At 39.2% G+C, this 21,719-nt stretch overlaps 1 long non-coding RNA gene across 1 annotated transcript; it reads right to left on the bottom strand.

The window, feature by feature from the left end:
- Positions 1 to 1,607: 1,607 nt before the first annotated feature.
- LOC141565460 (uncharacterized) lies at positions 1,608 to 21,702 on the bottom strand. Its single transcript, XR_012489030.1, has 4 exons — positions 21,616 to 21,702; positions 9,628 to 9,773; positions 5,869 to 6,129; positions 1,608 to 2,756 (listed from the first exon to the last, which is right to left on the bottom strand). It is a non-coding gene; the product is annotated as an uncharacterized LOC141565460 (long non-coding RNA).
- Positions 21,703 to 21,719: the final 17 nt, after the last annotated feature.

Below are 21,719 nucleotides of genomic sequence, written 5' to 3'. Positions count from 1 at the left end.
TTTAATAAATGTTTTTTCCTTTTTTCCTTTTTCTTTCCCCTAGCAAAATTCAATCTTGAATGTTTTTTTTAATCTAATTCATGTTTTTGTGTTGGACTTCTTTAAAATTTTTTAAAAATTATTTTAATTTTTTATTTTTAGGTTATACATATACATTTATTTTGTGCATATTTCCATATGAGTCATGTTGGGAGAGAAAAATCAGAACAAAAGGGGAAAATCATGAGGAAAAAATACAGAAGAAAAAAAAGTAAAAATAGTATGCTCTAATCTGCATTCAGTCTCCACAGTTTTCTCTCTTCACGTGGATGGCATTTTCCATCCAAGGTTTATTGGAATTGCCTTGGATTACTGAATTGCTGAGAAGGGACAAGTTTATCATAGTTGATCACCACACAATCTTGCTGTTGATATGTGAAATGTTTTTCTGGTTCTGCTTGCTTCACTCAGCATCAGTTCTTGTAAATCTTTCCAGATTTCTTTAAGATCAGTCTGCCCATTATTTCTTAGAGAATAATAATATTCCATAACTTTCATATACCATAACTTATTCAGCCATTCCCCAATTGATGGGCATCCACCCATTTTCTAATTCTTTCCCAACACAAAAAGAGCTGCTGCAAACATTTTTGCACATTTGGAACCTTTTCCCTCTTTTATGATTTCTTTGGGATATAATTAAAGGATATGCACAGTTTCATAGCCTTTTAGGCATAGTTCTTGAATGTATTATTTAAAGGATGAACAGTTAGTGAACATTAGGAAAGGAGTTGATGATCTCAAAAAAATTACTATGAGTTTATTAGGAACAGTTCTTTTAAAGACTCGAGCTACTGGGGTAAGTAAAGAAGCACTATTTGGCAAAAACTACTGGGGAAAAATAGTCTGGTAGAAATTAGGTATAGATCAACAGCTCATATCATATAAAAGATAAGTTCCAAAGGGATACATGACTTACATAGAAAAGGTTACCTCATAAACAAATTAGAGCATTAAATAAATTACTTTTTCCTTATATGGATAGGAGAAGATCTCATGATCAAAAAAAAAAGGATAAAAAGATACAGAAGAAAAATGGACAAATTTTGTTAGATAAAATTTTTAGATGATTTTGCTCAAAAAAAATCAATGCATTTAAAATTAAAAGGGAAAATGCTAAGTTGGAAAACAGATCTTTGCAAAAAGTTTCTCTGGTAAAAGTGTCATATGCAATTTATGTGTATAACTGATTCAAAATTATAAAACAAGTCTTTCATAAATAGATGAATGACCAAAAGATATGGACAGACAATTCTCAAAGGAAGAAATCCAAGCTTATGAAAAATTATTCCAAGTAATTAAGAATAATACAAATTAAGCAATGAGATTCCATCTCATGCCCATCAGAATGGCAAAGATGACCAAAAATAAATATGACAATTGTTGGAGGACTGTGGGAAAACAGGTATATTGAGGCATTGTTAGTAGAGCTAAGAATTATTATAGCCATTCTAGAAAGCAAATTGAAATTGTAACTTAAAAATCACTAAACTAAGTGACTTTTTGACCCAATTATATTACTACTAGATTTATATCCCAAAGAAGTCAAAGAAAGAATAAAAGACTCATATTTATAAAAATTTTAATAATAATTCTTTTGTTATAGCAAAGAATGAGAAGCTAATTCTTCAGCTGAAGAACTGCTGAACAAATTGAATATAAGAAAATATTATTGTAGGATAAAAATGATTAAAATGCTTGTTTTAGAGAACCTTGGAAGACTTATATGAAACGATGTAAAGAGAAGTGAGCAGAACCAGGATATATACAATATATATACACTTTATGACAGAAAGGTAATGTGCTCAAGATACAGAATGAAACATACATTTTTGGACACGGACAAAATGGGAATTTCTTTTGCTTGATGATGCATATTCATTACCGTGGTTTTGTTTTTATTTTTTATTTTTCTCAATTTGGGAGAGGGAGGTGGGAAAGAAGAGGTATAATAATAGAAATACACAAAGAAAAAAAAAAAAAGAAAAACAGGGTCATTGAAACATTTTGTTAATGTACAAAAGACCAGAACATAGACAACAATAGCAGCTAATAATTTTCTAAGAATAAGACATATCCACAAATATAATGGTCCACGTTGGGGTTCAAGGTTCCTCCTTCCTGGAGAGCCTTCATGTCAGAAAGTTTATAGCTAGCACTTTTGTTCAAATAGACCAGATGTCTTTTGAGATCTTTTCCAAATGGAGATCGGATGATTCTATGATTGATTTGGGGGTCATGGCCAGACCTCATGTTGAGCTTGAAGTAAAGACTCAGTCTTGGAACAGGTTGTGGGGGCTTGAAATGGCATCAGGGACTCAGCCTGGGGCCAGAATCACAGCCTAGTTTGAGGTCTTGGGCTATTCAAAAACCAGAGAAAAAATTCTTTCAGCCTGAAGTTTTTTGCCTGTCAAGGGATAAAGCTCAGGCCCACGCTTCATTAGGAGGACATTCTAACCAGCTGAGCTGGCCCGCCTTGACTCAGAGTTGCTGCTGCCAGACCCCTCACACCTGGCCCTGGCTGGGCCCCAGGTGGCCGCCTTGCCATTGGAGCTTGCATTCATTCTGAGCTGCTCTGGTGCTCTGCAGCTTTTGTGTGAAACTCAATTCAGCATCAGCCTTCCAACTTCTGTCTAGTTTCTTTTGGTTTTCAATTTTTCCTTCTCCACTGGCTCTTTTTTTGGACACTAATAGATATACTTGGGTCCTAAAAATCCCTTAAAAAAGAAAAAAAAAAGTTGTTTTACTTGATTCTACCACCCCTTCAGGAGACTATCTTCTTTCTCTCCATTTCCATAGCCAAACTCCTAGAACAAAGCCTCCTCTCCTCCTTGTCTCCTTTTCTTTACTTCCTCATCGTTTCTCACCTCCCGGAATTCTGTTTTCTGACTTTGCCACTTGACTAAAACTGCTCTCTCCAAGGTCACCAACCATCTCTCCATTGCTAAATTCAATGTTATTTTCCTCCCTCAGTCCTCATTCTATTGAACCTCCCTGCAGTTTTCTGACACTGCTGAATACCCCCTTCTCTTGAATACTCTCTCTTCTCTTCAGGTTTCTGTGACATTATTTTCTCCTGCTTATTCTCCTACCTAGGCAACTGTTCCTTCTCCATCTTTTTTGCTAAGTCATCATGATTCATACCATTCCTCCATAATAGAGGATGTCCTTCTAAGGTTTTCTTTTGGTGATCTCATCTTCATCACTTCTATGCTAATGCTTAGTAACCATTTTATCTTTCCCCATTTTCTCTCTTGAACTCCAGGCTCCAGGTCACCAACTGCCAATTGGTCAGTCAACAAGTATTTACTAAATACCTACTATGTGTCAGATGAAAGGTGGGTATCCCCATTTACAGATGAAAAAACTGAGGCAAAGAGAAGTTAAGTAACAAGTCCTAGGGATGCAAAGAAAGATAAAAAAACAACCCCTAATCTCCAAGAAATATTCACATGAATCAATGTTTCAAACTCAGACACATCCAATATGGAATTCATTATCTTCCTTTCCACTTAAATTCTCCCCTTTTCCAAACTTCCTTGCCAGCTGGACATTGCCACTTGGATATCCCATCAACATCTCCAATTTAGCATAAATTTCATTATTGTCCCCCCTGTACTCTCCCTAACTCCCCAACTCCAATCTTCCCTATTTATTTTGAGGGCACTATTATTTTTTCACTCACTCAGGTTCCCCTTTGATTCGTCCTTCTCCATCACCACAGGATCTAATCAGGTGCTAATACTTGTGGGTTCTATCTTTGCAGATTTCCTCCCTCCACAGAGATTCTTTCTCTACAACATTACTCACAGCTGCCTTCTTCTCTTTACTCACAGGTCCACCCACCCTAATTCCAACCCTCATCACTTCTCAGTGCTATTGCAATAACCTCCTTATTGGTTTCTCTACTTCTATTCTTTCCTCTCTCCAATTCATCTTCCATGCAGCTACCAAAGCAGCTACCAAATTAGTATTCTTGAAACATGGTTCTGACCACATCACTGCCCAAACCTTTAGTGGTTCTACAATACCTTTAGGAAAAAATACAATCTCTTCAATCTGGCATTTAAAATCATCTACAGCTTGATGCCTCTGCTTTTTTTAGCTTTAATCTTATATTACTATTCATTTTATCTTCTGGCCAACTGGATAAATCTCTGCTCCCTGAAATACTCTCCTATATTCTCCCACCTCCATATCTTTGCTCATTCTATTCCCCATAACTAGAATACCTCTTTCCTTTTAAGGAAATCTGTCCTTTAAAGTCTTAACTTAAAAACCTTTCCTTCTATCAATAACAATCTCTTTCTCAGACCTCACTTTGCTCTGAACCTTACTATGTAATATTATTCTCACTCTTTTTGTTGGAGTATTATGTTCCCCTTTTCTCTGAGCTCCATGAAGGCCGGGATAGGGCTATGTTTTTACTTTGTATCTCCTCCATGAAGGCAGGGATAGTGCTATGTTTTTACTTTGTATCTCCTCCATGAAGGCAGGGATAGTGCTATGTTTTTACTTTGTATCTCCTCCAACTTGTATAATAGGAGCTTAATGACCATTTGTTGAATGAATGAACCATGTTTTCCACCTTGTAAAATGGATCCACTATTCATTACATCATGTCTGGATTTGAATCTTCATTCCCATACTCTACAAGATATTCTGAAAACAAAATTCTGGATTTTTTCAAATTTTATTTTCTTATTAATTTTTATTTTTAATAAAGCTTTTTTATTTTCAAAACATATGCATGGATAAATTTTCAACATTGAAACTTGCAAAAACTTTTGTTCCAAATTTTCCCCTCTTTCCCCCCACTCCCTCCCCTAGATGGCAAGTAATCCAATATACGTTAAACATGTTAAAATATATGTTAAATCCAATATGTGCATACATATTTACACAATTATCTTGCTGCACAAGAAAAATCAGATCAAAAGGGAAAAAATGAGAGAGAAAACAAAATACAAGCAAACAACAACAACAAAAAGAGTGAGAATGCTATATTGTGATCCACCCTCATGTCCCACAGTCCTCTCTCTGGGTGTAGATGGCTCTCTTTATCACGAGATCATTGGAGAGGACCACAATCATGAGACCAAAATTCTGGACTGAAAGGATTTCCTTTTGCCCCTTGATCTGTTATTTAAGTTGAAAGTCTAAAGGTCTGACTTGTAGACCAAGTCTCTTCCTACTTGACCTAAAGTTATACAGATTTGTTAGAAGGAACTTAGAGATCCTCTCTTTTAGGTCCAGTGAAACCTCCTCAAGGTCACCAGTACATAACAAAACGGATATTTGAACCCTAGTCTCTTAAATTCCAAATCAGGCTCTTTCCCTGTATACTGAGCCTTCAAGGTCACAGCGACAATTCCTGGCCCGGGCCCCAGGTCGGACTCCAAGCCAGCTAGCTGCTTTCTGCCTGGCTCCCCGCGGCCCAACCAGAAAGCCCTGTAAATCCTCCGAATGCCCCGCAATAACTTAGCAGACAAATTACATTTCTCCTGAAATGCTCAGAAACGCATTCATTTTTCAGAGTACATTACTTTCATAATACGATGCGGGGTTTTCAGCGAGAGTTTCCCTGAGTAGGCTACAAAGCACCTTTTAAATGTTTCCAAACCTGACACGGAGCCCAGGGTAAGTAATAGAAATCTTTTCTGAAAGTGACAATCTTGTCTTGCAGGCTGCCCGGGCCCTGAGATTGCAACATAAAACAGACGACTGCCTGGCTTGACAGCTAATTGTGTCGGGCTTAATTACAACAAGCAGGATTTAATCGGCTGTGGAAGGCAGTTTTTTTAGGCTGTGGAGCCATCTGGATGATACCTTGTTTCTTGTTGGGTGGAGGGGAAAGAACGTGTCTTTTTGCAAAGACTTGGGTACCCAGCCCTGCGAGAAGGAGCAGAAGTCAGGCTAAGAGGGGCCTGGTTAGGGAGGATGAAGAGGAAGGCGGGGTCGTGTTTTGTGGAGAGTCTTCTGTGCTGTGGAGTTTTTTCTGGGAGCCAGACATAGGGAGCCATGGAAAGTATTTGAGCAGGGAAGGGTCATCACTAGAACTGGATTTTAAGATGATATCTCTCAAGTCCTCTGTAGGAATGATAGAAGGAAGAAGAGTGATATAATGCAAAGAGCTCTGGATTTGAATATCAGCTCTTCCACATATAGTCTTAGGCAAACTAAAAGCTAATAATAATAACCAACATTTGTGTAGCACTTACTATATATCAGGCACTGGGCTAAGTACTTTATAATTATTATTTCCTTTGATGTTCATAACAATCCTGCAAGGTAATAATAATAATAATAATAATAACAGCAATACTATTTATATACTGCTTGCTATGTAAAAAGTTCTCTGCTAAACATTTCATCTGGTCCTTATAACAACCCTGGAAGGCAAGTGTTATTATTATCCCCATTTACAGATAAAGAAACTGAGGCAAACAGACTTGTCCATGGTCACCCAACTAATGAATATCAGAAGGCTCCATTTGAACTCAGGTTTTCCTGGCACCAAGACCCAGGGCTTTATCTATTACATCATTGAGTGGTCCCAGTTTTTTACAATTTATGCTTTAATCTCTCCAGGGTTTACCTTTCACATCTGCACAATGAGGGGATTAGATTAAATGATGTCTGAGTCTCTTCCCACTCTGAATTTACTATGGAAAGACACTGGATTTGGGACTGGAGCAGCTGGGTCCAAATCCCTGCTATGTGACATTAGGCAAACCGCTTCATTTTTCTGGGTGTTAGAATTTTATCTGTAAGATTAGAATGTTGGGCTCAACGACCTTTAAGATTCCTTTCATTTCTGATCCAACTGTGACCTAAGGTTGGTTTATTTTTTAATTGATAATTTTTTTACTCGCTCAATAAACATAATATAGTGCTTACTATACCCCTGACGATGTGCCTTTCAGCATTATGGATACATAAAGAGGGAAAAGACAATCCTTGCCCTCAAAGAACTTACAATCTAATGAGAAAAAACAATATGTAAACAAATGTATGCAAAATGAATTATATACAGGAAATAATTAATTAAATAAAATTAGGAAGGATTAGGGAAGACTTCCTGTAGAAAATGGTATGTTAGTTGGGATTTAAAGGAAATTCAAGGCAATTTTACTTTGTATCTCCTCCCTTAATAGAAGCCAATCCTTATTTGACAGTCAATCCTTATATATAAAAATACTTGCTCTATACCTGTTTAATGGTTATGTACAGAAAAAAAATTAATTAGAATTAGGAGGAAATAGGTAAGACTTGCTAGAGAAAATGAGATTTTAGTTGGGACTTAAAGGAAGTCAAGACAAGATTACTTTGTATCTCCTCCCTTAACACCCCTCCAGAGAGCCAAACCTTATTTGAAAAATACTTGATCTATACCTGTTTAATGATAATTATGATAGTTCTGGTGAGGAGTGAAGAGGTCATGAACTATGGGGTGGGAGTGGCAGAATGGGGTGTGGGTTAAAAACAATCCGGGAGGAGTGGATGGAAGAGAGATTTCACAAGTAATTAATACAGAAGAACTTGGAGTCTTAGAATACTGGAATGTTGAGCTGGAATATAACCTAGAGTACAAAATATTCACTTTTGTATCTAAGTAGCCTGATGTACCTAGACACATACCAGGAGTTGCTCACTTTCTACTGTCTCTCAAACAAAAATCAAAATTCCCAGGACAAAATCTTGGGTTCTTTCCTCATCAACACCATGGCCTTTAATCTCTTGGACTTGGCCTTTAATACATGGGAGACACACTGAGTCTACGGAATAGAGAACTGGAGAGAAAACCATTCATGAATTGGGTAACTTGGGGGGGAGACCTATAAATCTGAGTCCCCTCTGAGGAAACTTGAGCCCCCTCAGGGAACCCCAAGAACCCACAGAGATTGAAGAAAGAGGTAATATGGAGAGAAATTCTGGATTAAGTAGAGGAGTTCCTGGAACAAGTACTAAGGTTATTGGACCAAATCTTAGAGCAATGAGACAGAGTCTCTGTAGAAATGTGACCTTATTCTTCCCTTCTGTGAGTCCTGTGGACTGTGCAGGTTTAGGAAAGGGAGATGGACTTCTAAGAGACCCTGAGTTCTTTCTCTTTGTGGGGGCCCCCCACCAAGGATAATACTATAAGATTATAGGAATGTACAAATCTCTAGGGATGTGAGAGCTCACTTAATAACCCTGAATGTGTTTGACTTGCCAAGGGGCCATTACAAAGTACAGAATTATAAGTCAGGAAGACTGTATAGGTCCTTGGCAGAGGGGGAGGCCCATCAGAGGGAGAAGGAACACCTATTTGATGTCAAGGAAGGCAGCAAAGGTAATAGGTTAGGAGAACTGTTTAGATAACTGGGGAAAATGGGGATCACCAGAGGAGAGACATTTGACCCTTCTCGATACTCCAATCCTTTCTTCTTTTGGGTGTCTATCTGGGAGTAGTACTCTAAGTCTGAAGACTTATATAGTTCTTCCTGTGGGAGGAAGAAAGAGAAGGGGAGGTATCTTAACTATTAATGGGATTGGATGTGAATTGCTTGTGTTTTATGTCAGGTTAAATAAACCCTTTCCTATATCCAATGTCTTGTTAGCCAGAGTGCTTAAATGGAATTTTTCTTTTTCTTTTCTTTTCTTTTCTTTTCTTTTCTTTTCTTTTCTTTTCTTTTCTTTTCTTTTCTTTTCTTTTCTTTTCTTTTCTTTTCTTTTCTTTTCTTTTCTTTTCTTTTCTTTTCTTTTCTTTTCTTTCTTTCTTTCTTTCTTTCTTTCTTTCCTTCCTTCCTTCCTTCCTTCCTTCCTTCCTTCCTTCCTTCCTTCCTTCCTTCCTTCCTTCCTTCCTTCCTTCCTTCCTTCCTTTCTTTCTTTCTTTCTTTCTTTCTTTCTTTCTTTCTTTCTTTCTTTCTTTCTTTCTTTCTTTCTTTCTTTCTTTCTTTCTTTCTTTCTTTTTTTCTTTCAATTGAGAACTAGACTGATGAGATGTAATGTTCTCAAGGGAAAAATACTGGGTGGGGTGTGGACCAAGAAATAGATCTTAGAGAGAAATTCCCAAGATTGAACCTGCTCATTTCTATCTCTACAACATCTCTTATGTTTGTCCCCTTTTCTCCACTCATACAATCATGACCTGGACTATTACAATAGCCTCCCTGCCCCAAGTCTCTCCCCAGTTCAATACACCCTCTGTGTAACCACCAAAATGATGTTCTTCATCACAAGCCTAACATGTCAAGTCCCTGATGATTAAACTACAGCAGCTTCTTATTACTTCTATGATCAAATATAAACTGAGATTGACTTTAAAGCCCTGAACAATATATCTCCGACCTACCTTTCTAGCACTATTATACATTATTCTCTTTCATGAACTCTATATTACAGCCAAACTGGCTTTTTTTCCCTCATATATAACTCATCTACCATCACTATATTTTTTATTTACTAGTCCTCAATCCCAGAACTTATTCCTTCTTTATGCCAACTCTTAGGACCTCCTAGCTTTCTTAAAGAGTTAACTCAAGAGCCACCTTCTGCCTGAAGCCTTTTGTACTCTCAGCTATTGTGCCTTTCCCCTTAAATTACCTTATATCTTCAGCTGGGGGATCTCCAGTCATCCTGATCTTTGTCAGGCCACTGGACCAGGGGGCTCCGGAGATGACCTTGCACAGTCCCCTCAAATCCATTCACTTGCATGTTCATGGCATTGCCTCCCTGATGTCATTGATTATCTTTGAGAATAAAGAACAAATAATACCTTAGATACATGTAGGTATATATATATATATATATATATATATATATATATATATATATATATATATATATATATATATATATATATATACACAACTATGACTCAACAACAACAACTCTATGAGTGTTTTGTGTGATGTTTGTTGTTTGTTGAGTCATGTTGGTCGTGCTTTACTCTCCATGACTACATTTGGGATTTTCTTGGCAAAGATACTGGAATGACTCGTCGTTTCTTTCTCCGGCTCATTTTACAAATGAGCAAACTGAGGCAAACAGGGTTAAGTAACTTGTCCAGGGTCACATAGCTAGTAAGAATCCAAGGGTGGATTTGAACTCATGAAGATGAATCTTCCTGATTCCAAGCTCAATGCTTTTTCTACTGCACTATCTAAAGGAGTGTGTGTGTGCGTATGTGTGAATACATGTATATATACACACACCCACAAATATACATACAAATACACACATTTCATATATATGCAAAACATGGTCCACTTTTTGTTCCTGACTTTTGTCTTGTATATATTTTTTATTTACCTGTCAATTTTAATATTGTTTTTCCCCCAGAAGAATTAAAATCCCTTGAGGACAGGGTCCATTTAATTTTTTGTCCTTTGTATCCCTAACACTCAGTATAGTGTCTGGTGCATAGTAGATGCTTAATGAATGCTTGCTGATGGACCTGTGTGAGTTACAGTTTAGTGATATGTCCCACACTTAAAAGGGACCTTAGATCATAAGAATGTCAATCCTAGAAAGAACCTTATGAATTATTTTGTCTAATCCATTCCTGAAACATTTAAGAAAGTCAAAATGCAGATTGGGAAAGTAACCTGTCCAAGGTCACAGATGGAATCAACACAGAACCAGCTTTTGAACCCAGGTCTCCTGACTTCTAGCTTTGGAGGTAGGGTGGGGCTGAGAAGGGAGAGAAAGACGATTCTTTCCATTGTTCCTGGAATTTTGGCCTCTCAGCCGGAATCTTTTGTAGGAAGATCCAGGTTCCTCCCTGAAACCCCACTTCTTCAGTTTGGAACTTTATCTTTTTACCATTTGAGTCCAATAGCGGATAAGCCATTATCTGCTTAACAAGATGTTGGCTTGTCCAGGACATTCTCCAAGTAGCTTCAATCAGTTGGCCAGTATTTCCATCTAATTCAACTCAATGCACATTTATTAAGCAATTACTATGTGCAAGGGAGTTTGGTATGTATTCCAGATTAAAAAATGAAAATGAATCCATTACTGCCCTCAAAGAACTGACAGTTTACAGGGACAATATGACACATATGCAAATGTGATATGAGGGAAATCAGGGGGGAGAGAGACCACAAATAACCAAGGGCATCAATCATTTAGTTAGCAAGTATTGGAATAGGTGTTGGGGAATACAAAAGCAAAAAGAAAATCAGTCCTTTCTCTCAAATAGCCTCTATTCTAGTCAGTGAGCTATCAGAATATGAGAAATAGGTACAAAATGGTATAAGATTGTTTTGGATGGAAGGCAATAGCAGCTGCAGTGATCAGGAATGGCCTCATGTGGCTTTTGAGCTGATTTGAAGAAACTCAGAATTCTTAGAGATGCAAGTGAAAAGGGAGTGTGTGCATTCCAGGCATGGAAGGGATTGACACTGAACATAAGTACAAAGGCATGGAAGAAGGAGCTATAATATTCTCTCTCCCTCCTTCTCCCCCCCTTCTCTCTCTCTCTCTCTCTCTCTCTCTCTCTCTCTCTCTCTCTCTCTCAGTGTGAAGAATAGAGAAGACCAGTTGGATGGGGAAGGGTGTGTTTGGAAAAGAGTAATATACAATAAGGCTGGAAAAGTAGGTTCAAGCTGGATTATATAGAGCTGTTAAATGCTAATCTAAGGGGCTTTGATTTTAGGAATAACAGTGAGCCAGTAGAGTTTATTGAATAGTGGAATGACATGATCAGAACTGTTATTTAGGAAAATCACTTTAACAGTTTTATGAAGCTGGATTGGAGAAGGCGGGAGATTAAATGTAGGGAGACCAAAGAGGAGATATCTAGGTGAAAGATGATGGTCTGCATTGATTAGGCAGTTTGGGAAAAGAATAAACATTTATAATGTCTACTATGTGCTTAGGCACTATTCTAAGCCATTTATAATTATTCTCATTTTATTCTGTGAAGTAGAGTTTCATTATTATTATTATTTTATTATTATTATTATTATTATTATTATTATTATATCCTTTTCATAATCGAGGCAAATAGGTTAATGATTGGCCCAGGGTTGCAGAGCTGGTAAGTGTAGGATTTGAACTCAGTTCTTCCTGACTCAGGTCCATTGCTCCCTCCAGCTCCCTCCATTTACTGTGCTTTCTAGCTGCTCCCTATAGCCATGAGAGTGGAGAAAAGGGAATCTATTGGTGTGATGTAGAGCTAGAAATGACAAGACTTGGCAACCAAGTTGGATATACTGAGGGAGAGCAAGGATCTGAGATTGCCAATTTGGGTGCTTACAATAATAATAGTGGCCTTAATAGTCATAGGTATTTAGGAAGAAAAAGATTTGGGAGGAAGATAATGAGTGACCAGCCTAGTGCTATAGCAGGGACTCATGGGTACCCCCAGGCTCCTCACTAAGTTGTTTCTATCCTGCTCTTGGGAAGGGAAAGAGCCATGGAAGAAATGTTAGCCAAGACAGACAAAAAGAACAAACATAAAAAAACATAGAAAATTAGAGTCAGGAGGGACTTTAGAACACAGAACATCAGAAGTGGGAAGGTTTCTAGGATCTAGACTATTAGTTGTTGGAAGCCTCTTAGAACATAGAATTCCAGACTGGAATAACTTCCCTCACCTCTTTTTTCTTGCATCTGTACCTTGTTCATATGATTCTTGCTCTATGCCTGCCTTCCCCATGATTCAGGATTTAGAAATAGAAGGTAATTTAGAAACCTTATCTTATTAAAGGAGAGACTGAGGTTTGCCGTGGATGATAAAAATAGCTCCAAATCCAGGGCTATCTCCAGTCCACTCTGGGTACTTGGGGTTGGAGCCAGATTCAGAGGTTCAGATAACAAGGAGGGAGAGCACCATAGGCTGGGGAACTCAAGTTCTTAGAGGCTAGGACAGGGAGAGCATTCCTGCAGGTTGGTATTCCTATGTCCTTGGATAATACAAAGGAGAGAGGAGAGAAGGTGAAGAGGGGAGGGGTAGAGGAGACAGTGAGGGTGGGAGGGGGTTGATGGGGGAGACTGGTGACAGGCCATCACTTGTCAAAACTATTTTGTATTTAATGACACTTTAATCCCATAATGAGATGGAGATTCAGGGACATGAATATGCAAGAGAAGTCAGAGGGAAGATAAAAACACACACACAAAACTGCTGCCTTTATAGAATATTTTCCTCATTCTATACACAGAATAGGGCAGAAGTCGTTATGTCTGCTTGACAGATGGGGAAACTAAGGCTCAGAGAGGAAGGATGACTCCCCAAGTTTCACACAATGAGTCAAGTGTTGGTGCTGAAACTCAAGTCTCTTGACTCTCAGCTGTGTGTATGTTTGTGTGTGTGTGTTCAGTGGGAAGGAAGAGGTGCAAAAGTCTTTATCCTGCCTTTATTTAGTTAACAAACATGTTGATTGTCTGCTATGTAGCAGACCTCATCCTTGGAGCATGAGATGCAAAGACAAAAATGAGACCATTCCTGACCCCAAAGAGCTTATCTTTTATGGGGAAACAACAGGACACATAAGTAGATACATAATAAGTATATACTAATTTGGAGAGGGAGGGTCTTAGAATATGCTTCCTGTAGGAGGTGATTCTTAAGCTGGGCTTCAAATATACTAGGGAGTGTTAGGGAGGTTTTGGTGAGGAGGGAGAGCAATATAGGAGATATAGTAGGGTAGCCCCTACTTCCATCTGGGCTCATTCCCCCATTCTGCCCTTGTCAGCCTGAGTCCTGATCTTTTTTTGTTTTTGTTTTCCCACTTAATAGTATTTTATTTTTTCCAATTATACATAAAGATAGTTTTCAACATTCAATTTTTAAAGATTTTTGAGTTCCAATTTTTTCTCCCTTCCTCCTCTCCCTATTCCCCAAGATGGCAAGCAATCTGATATAAGTTATAAATGTACAATCATATTAAACATTTCCACATTAGTCATATTGTGAAAGAAAAATCAGAACAAAAGAGAAAAACCATAAGAAATTTAAAAAATAACAAAAAGTGAAAATGTATGCTTTGATCTGCATTCAGACTTCATAGTTCTTTCTCTGGATATGAATAGCATTTTCCATCATGAATCTTTTAGAATTGTCTTAGATCATTGTATTGCTGAAAACAGCTAAGTCCATTAATGTTGATCATTGTGTAATATTACTGTTACTACATACAGTGTTCTCTTGGTTCTGCTTACTTCATTCAATATCAGTTCATGTAAGTCTTTGCAGTTTTTTTTCTAAAATACTCTGGCTCATCATTTCTTATAGCATAATATTCTATTGCATTCACATACCATAACTTGTTCAACCATTCTCCAAAAGGTGGACATCGCCTTGATTTCCAATTTCCTGCCACTACAAAATGAGTCCTGATCTTTTGAGATATTTATATAGTATATTTGAATTAGGAAGACATGATGCTTTGACCTTAAACTCTCTAAATACTTTTATTCTATCTATGAAAAGAGAGATTTTTGAAAACATTGTACAATGAGAAGTGGACCTGGATTCTAATCTTAGTCCTGCATTTAATATTTAGGAGGCATTAAGATAAGCCCCTTAACCTTTTTTTAGCCACAGTTTCCTTATTTAAAAATTAAGCAGTTGGACTTCAGGGGTTCTTAACCTGGATTACAAAAACTTGTTTTTCTTAAAGAACATCTTAGAATCAGAAAGGCTTGACTTTATATCCTGCCTCAGACAGTCAGTCATTTAATTGTTCTTGGTCTCAATTTTTTCCATCTGTAAAATGGGGATAATATAGTACCTCCCATATAAGGGTTAGTGAGGATCAAATGAGATCATGCATTTGTAATACTTTGAAAATTTTAAAGTGCTGTGCAAAATGCTTGCTAACATCACTATTATTATTAATATATTTCAATAGGATTGGTTTCCCTTGTAATTGTATGTACTTTATTTTATGCACTTAAAAACATTATTTTGAAAAGATGAAGGTCCCTTGAGGGTCCTTCTCAAATCCCTCTCTTCTGCTCCTCAAAATGCTAACAGCCTCGATGGTGGTAAGGGTGGAGGGTGCCTGGACACAAAGGAAGATCATCAGGGATGAATTGGGTACAGGGTGGGGTGGGGATGAGAGAAAGATGCCTTCCCTGGAGATGGGCAGGGAGCAGGGTTTGGAAAGGTAGCTGATCCTACAATTGCTTCTTCCCCAAGTCCCCACATGTCAGACTAGCAGACCAGGGGGAGGGGAAGTTCTTGGGGAGGCTTGGATCAGATCAAGATTATTAATGAGACCTCCTGCTCCTGACAGAAAACTGAATTTGTAAGTTCACTCTTTCACCTTCTGGGGAGGCGACTGAGGGTACTCTAGCTCTAATGCTGTGGATTTTAGAATGGGATACTGGTGCATTGATAAGGAGATGCCAGGCATTGGAAGAAGGGCAGAGGTTTCTGGGTAATATACCAAGGCAGGGGGACCAGTCATCTGGGCAGCTGGCTGACTGCTCTCTGCCTTTGTGCTAAGCATCAGCCTCTCCCTGCATCCCTTGACTGCAAGCTAAATACTACTCTTGGAATTAAGACATCTAGGTTCTAGTCATACTTTAGTAGAAAGCACCAGAAAAGAGACAATGACTGCAAAAGGGGAAGGGGGGAGAAAGAGAGAGAAACACATACAGAGATAATGAGAGAGAGAGAGACACATACACACAGAAACACACAGAAACCTAATGAGAGAGATAATGGCAGAGACAGAGAGACAGAGAGACACAGAGAGAGACAGAGACAAAGAGACAGAGATAGAGAAAGACAGAGAGACAGAGAGAGAAAGAGAGACAGAGAGAGAAAGATAGAGACAGAAACAGAGAGAGAGGGAAAGAAAGAGAGAGAGAGAGAGAGAGAGAGAGAGAGAGAGAGAGAGAGAGAGAGAGAGAGAGAGAGAGAGAATGTGTCTTTAACTCCATCTATTTAATACAGCAGAGAGAAGGGCTTCAAAGGATCTGGGTTTGATTCTCTTGATGACTGCTTGGGCTACCTTGGGCAGATCATTTAAGCACTTCATGACTCAGTTTCCTCATCTGTCAAATGAGTGGATTGGACTCAGTGACCTCCAAGGTTTTTTCTGGATGGAAATCTGTGGCCTCTTGCTCTTGTTCAGGGTTTCTAACCTTCCCACGGCACAATCTGGGTGGATGGAACTTTTTCTGGGAAGCAGACAGGAAAAGAGGCTGGGAGGACTTGGGAGGGGGATGCACAGAAGGCCTTGAAACGTCCCCAGTCACTCCAGCAGCTCCCAGAAAAGTTGGCAGGGACGCTTCAGCCTGAGGGAGGGAGTGATTCAGACTCACAGGGAATATATTTGCCTTGAAAAGCAGCCCAGGGCTGAACATTCCCCAGGGTGGGCATGAGGAAGGGGGAGACAACTGTGAAGGGCGAGCAGGCTTCTGGACTCGTTCCCTTCCCCAGAATCTGGAAGGAATTGCCTTTTTGGAGTCAGAATGCCAGTACCTAATGCTATTCATTCATACTCAGCCTTCTACAGCTTCCCATCATCCAGACCTAAAGATTTGACCACTCTCTATCTAGGGGATGCACTTCTCCCTGATGTTCCACCATTAGAGAGTGAGTGATTTCCTTGGCTTATGGGCTAACCCTCTTTGAGTCCCTGTCCAAGCAAGCAGAGATGACGTTTGAACCCTCGTCTCCTCCAAATTGATTCCTCTTTCTATTTGCTATTCCATACTGTCCCTAGTTCTTCATGGTGTACTGAAAAGAGCTCTGAATTTGAAGTTCCAGGACCTGATTTCAAATCCCCCAAAGGAAATGTCTCTAAACTGTGAACCCCCAGATTATTAGAGCATTGTGGGCCTATAGATGACTTCAGAGGTAACCTTGTCCAGTTAATTCTCTTATATTATAAATAAAGAAATGGAGATTTAGAGGGCTGAGGTTACCCCTTTGGCAAGCTGTGGAAGCCTATTTCTAACTATTTTATAATCATAAAATGTTGTGATGTTTTTCTCCAGCTCATTTTATAGATGAAGAAACTGAGTTTTCTTCAGCACAGAGTTAAGTAGCTTTTCCAGGGTCACCCAGCTAGTAGGTTTGTGTTCAAATTCACAAAAAGGAATCTTTCTGATTCTAAGCCAAGTGCTCTATCTACTGCTCCACCTGAATACCCTTAACAATTAAAAATTAATTAAAAATTAAAAATATATAAGACTACAAAAGAAACCAATTATGTTGAGATATAGTTATCAAAATATTTAAAATTCCAAGTTTATGGATCCCCATAACTTTACTTATCCACCGCTCCTCAGGATTCATGGACCCCCGATTAAGAAGCGGATCCTTAAAACCCCCTAAGGTCCCTTGCTCTCTGACGGCTTGAGTTTCCAATTCTTTCAGTTTCTGTTCGAAGTCTGTGTTCCAGTTCTGATCCTACCTAGTGCAGTGAATTGGGGGGGGGGGGGAAGGGGTAGAGTAAACCCTGGACCTGCAGCTTCCTGGGAGAAAGCTCTTTGGTGGGAACATTATCCTGGGGATTCCGGCCCATGTACAACTCGGATTATTCCTGCCTATCCCCTGCTGACGTCCTTTCTCACTCTAAGATCTATGAAATCAGGGAGGAATGATCAGATAATTCTCCAGACACCTCCAGCCCGGATATTGCCGATCACTCACAGGCAGCTCCCGGAACAATTTGGTACCCAGGGGAAGGAAAAGCCAATATTAGCCATCTGTGTGTTAAGGGAGCACAGACAGTAGGAGGTGACAAATGACCACTGGTCTGGGCTCTTGGGTGTCCGAGGTTGTCACGAGGGAGACTGTTAGGGAACCTTTCTGTTTTCTGGTGATGATGTTAAAAAGAATAACAAGTGACATTGACTTAGGATTTTAAAGTTTGCAAAGCACTTTACAAAAATTGTCTCATTTGAACCTTACAACAAACCCCTGAGGCAGGCTCTGAAGGCTCCATTATTCTTATTTAGAGATAAAGAAACTGAAGCCCAGAGAGACTGTGACTTGCACAAAGTCACTAAGCATCTGAGAGGTTTTCCGGGCTTCAGGCAAAGGGCTGTAACCATTTTGCACCCTGTCCAATGGGTCTAGGATTTTTGTTCTTATGAGAATGGGGCTCATGATTTTACAGGTGGGGAAACAAGGAGGAAAATGGTCTGTTCAAGATTGTAGGGACAGTCAGTGACAGGTGGGGAACCTAGCCTCTAGCTGCTGGCTTCTAGCCTGTGTATCTCTCCCTTGCTCTTCACCAAATTCTCCATTAGGACCCATTAATACTTAGGAAGGAGAGCGATATACCACATCTATAGCTCTGCTCTTCCCTGCTTCTGGAAGGTAAAGGTGTATGTGTACCATTTTATTTGGTCCTAAACTCCAGCTAAGGCTCTGCTGGCTTTAACTTCTTAACTTGGCAAAAAATTAGAGAGCCCCTGCCCCTCCCTCCTCCAGGAGCAAGACTGGACTCACTATACTCTCTAGGGATATAGGGGTCCCACTACTAGAGAAAAAGATCCTTTATGTCTCTTAGGGCTGGTCTGGACTCCTCATAAAATCTAGGGTCTCCCTGGATACCCTATACCCTCCTAGGTATATCTGGATCATTTACACCCTTGCAGGGATGGCTGGGTCCTCCTGTGACCAACCAGTGTTTGTGGAGAACTGTTGTGGCCTAGATGGTCTTTGGGGATGGTCTGCAAGGTTTGGGAGCTATGGGACCTCAGATATCAGGATCTGGGATGAAGGGGGTGAGATCAGAAGATCTGTTGAATTGACTGTTCTTCTCCCTCCTGAATCTTAAATCCCAATTTCCCCTGGACTTGAGTCATCTTTCTGAGTTGTGCCTCCTGAACTGGAATGAGTGTCTCTTTGTGATGAGAAATCCTTGGACCTTGGGTTTCTCCCTGTGAAAAAGGAAAATGTGGGTTCCGTCTGGAGAGTTTGTCTTGGGGCTACCATGAAGGCTCAGATATGAACTCAGAGTTGATAAGGATATAGAGAAAGAACAAACATTTTATTCTGCTCTCAGATAGCTCAACCAGAGAGAGTCAGAGAAGAGATGCATTTACTTTGCCCAGAGGGAATCAATGGTAAATTGGGAGAGAGTGGGGATTGCCCCAGCAAAGGAGAAGGTAACATTAGAGGTAGCTGGCAGTATAATGGAGAGAGCACTAGGCCTGGAATCAAGAAGATCCGAATTCAAATTCAGCTTTTTTAGCTATGTGATCCTGGACAAGTCACTTAATCTGTTCACCTTAATTCCTTCAACTCTAAAATGGGAATAATAATATCATCTACCTCACAAGACTGTTGTGAAGACCAAATAAGATAATATTTGTATTTTTTATTAAAGTTTTTTATTTTCAAAACATATATATGGATAATTTTCAACATTCACCCTTGTAAAACCTTGTGTTCCAAATTTTTCCCTCCCTTCCCCCCAATATTTAAAAAAACACTTGACACATAGTAAATATTATATAAATGCTTATTCCCTGCCTTCTCCATCCACATGGAACTGACTACTTTTGGGGAGCTCTCAATCTGAAGGACAATAGGTTCTCACACTGAAGATATTAAAAAAATCTCAGCCTTGGAAAAAACCCCAAAGGACACTGCCCACTTCTTGGCCATCTTTATAGCTTCTGGAATAGCCTTTCTACTTCCTTGACAGTAACCCTGAAAGTTCTGAAACCGGCCCTGGAGCTCTGCTGTCCTGATGGGTGACTATCTCTCCTGAATCATAATTTCAGGAAAAACCCCACAACTTGACTTATTCCCTCCTCCATCTTTTCACAGCCCAACAATCACCTTGCCATGAGAATATGTCCTTTTCAGACCCCCATTTTCCCTACCATTTGCAGTTCCTTTTCATTGTCCCCAGATGGGACTTATTCACAACAGACTTTGCTACGACCCCACTTCCTATAACTTTCATGTCCCAGTGCTCCTTTCTGGCCACCACTCCTCTATGTCAAGCTGTCTCCCCTATTAAAAACCCAACTCTTTGAAAGCATGGATTGCCTTCCTTTTGTATCACCAGCACTTAGCTCAGTGCTTGACACTTACACAGTAATTATTTAATAAAAGCTTTTTCCTTCATCTATTCATTTAGTGCAATCTGTACCTGAATCAAAGTCCCCTTCAAACACATCCAACAAGTGGCCATTCAGCCTCTGCTTGAAGATGGAGGGGAACTCTCTTATTTCTCAAAGGAAGCCCATTCCATTCAAACTGCTCTAGTTGTTAGGAAGGTTTCCCTCTTATCCAGCCTAAATTTGCCCCTCTGCAATGTTTATGTTTACATGTTCATCTTAGTTCTGCCATATGGAGCCAATTTTAGGTCTGAACTCTCTTAATGTAACAGATCTTCAAATTCTTGAAGAAATTTATGGGCTGAACCTCCTTTCCCCAAGTCTGTTTTTTTTTTAGATTTAAAAAAAAAATCCCTATTTTCTACAGTGGAGCTTCCTATGTTGTGGATCTCAAGGTGTTCCACCATCCCGGAGACTCCCACCTGGATATTCTTCTCAATGTCCTTCATAAAATATAGAATCCAGAGTTCAACATAGCACTCCAAATATTTTTTGGCCTGGACAGAATCATCTTCTCCATAGTACAGTTCTGGACACTGTGTTTGTCTGCATGCTAATTGCTCTTTTCTCGTTCTACAGCACCTCACCCATTTCCTACAATCTTAAAATCATTCACAGTAAAGGAGTCGTCACATCCACTACTTCTTTATGTGCCCTATGAATAATTCATCTGGGGCTAGTGACAAGCTCATCAATGACAGCTAAATGCTATTATTATTTCAAGTCAAGTCAACAAGCATTTTTAAAGAATACTTTTATTTATTTGGTTAAATGTTTCCCAATTATATGTAAAATTTTTCTTTTTTTTTAAATTTTTAAATTTTTTTTTAATTCATTTTTCCAAATTATCCCCTCCCTCCCTCCACTCCCTCCCCCCATGGCAGGTAATCCCATACATTTTACATGTGTTTATATGTAAATTTTTTCAATGTTCATTTAAAAAATTTTGAGTTCCAAATTCCCTCCCTCCCTTTCTTGAGGTAGGGAGCAATATGATGTTGATTATACATGTGATGTATGCAAGACATTCTATATTAGCCATTCAACAAGCAATTTATTAAGCACTATATGTGCCCGAAATTGTGATAAGCACTGGGAATACATAGAAAGAAAGATAGTTTTTGCCCTCAAGGAGCTTACATTCTAGTTGAGGAAGATAACATATAAAGGAAGCTTCAAGGAAGGGAGAAGAAAGAGATGAAGTTCTTTGGGGGCAGAAAGGAAATCTGGAGAGTTTAGAGACCACCATGTAGAGGAATGAAGATATGGTTTGTCTGAGCATCCTATAGACAAGAGGCCTTGGGAGGAGGCGACTTCTGATGTGAGAAAGTCCTGAGTTGGAGTGGGCTTCCAGGATGGAGAGGTTCCTATGGCATGGTAGGGAAAGTCCAAGGACAGTTAGGAGTACAACCTGGAGACATAGTACCTAATTAACCTGGCTTCAACTCACTGGTAACCATTCTGAATTTATCCTTTCCAGGCACTGACTGTTCTCTTTGGGAGAAAAAAATAGGAGCAAAAAATTGTTGAATTAAATTCTACCTTCTCTCTGGCATCCATTATCCTTGTTGCATCTTCCACAAGCAGCGGTCCTGTCCTGTGCACAGCAATATTGCTTTAAAAAAAAAGAATTCTGTTTGTTGTCC

This window comes from Sminthopsis crassicaudata, chromosome 1 (assembly GCF_048593235.1).
Source record: "Sminthopsis crassicaudata isolate SCR6 chromosome 1, ASM4859323v1, whole genome shotgun sequence".
Taxonomy (NCBI): domain Eukaryota; kingdom Metazoa; phylum Chordata; class Mammalia; order Dasyuromorphia; family Dasyuridae; genus Sminthopsis; species Sminthopsis crassicaudata.
Note: the sequence above shows the minus strand (reverse complement) of the source record. Positions and strands in the feature narration are given on the sequence as shown.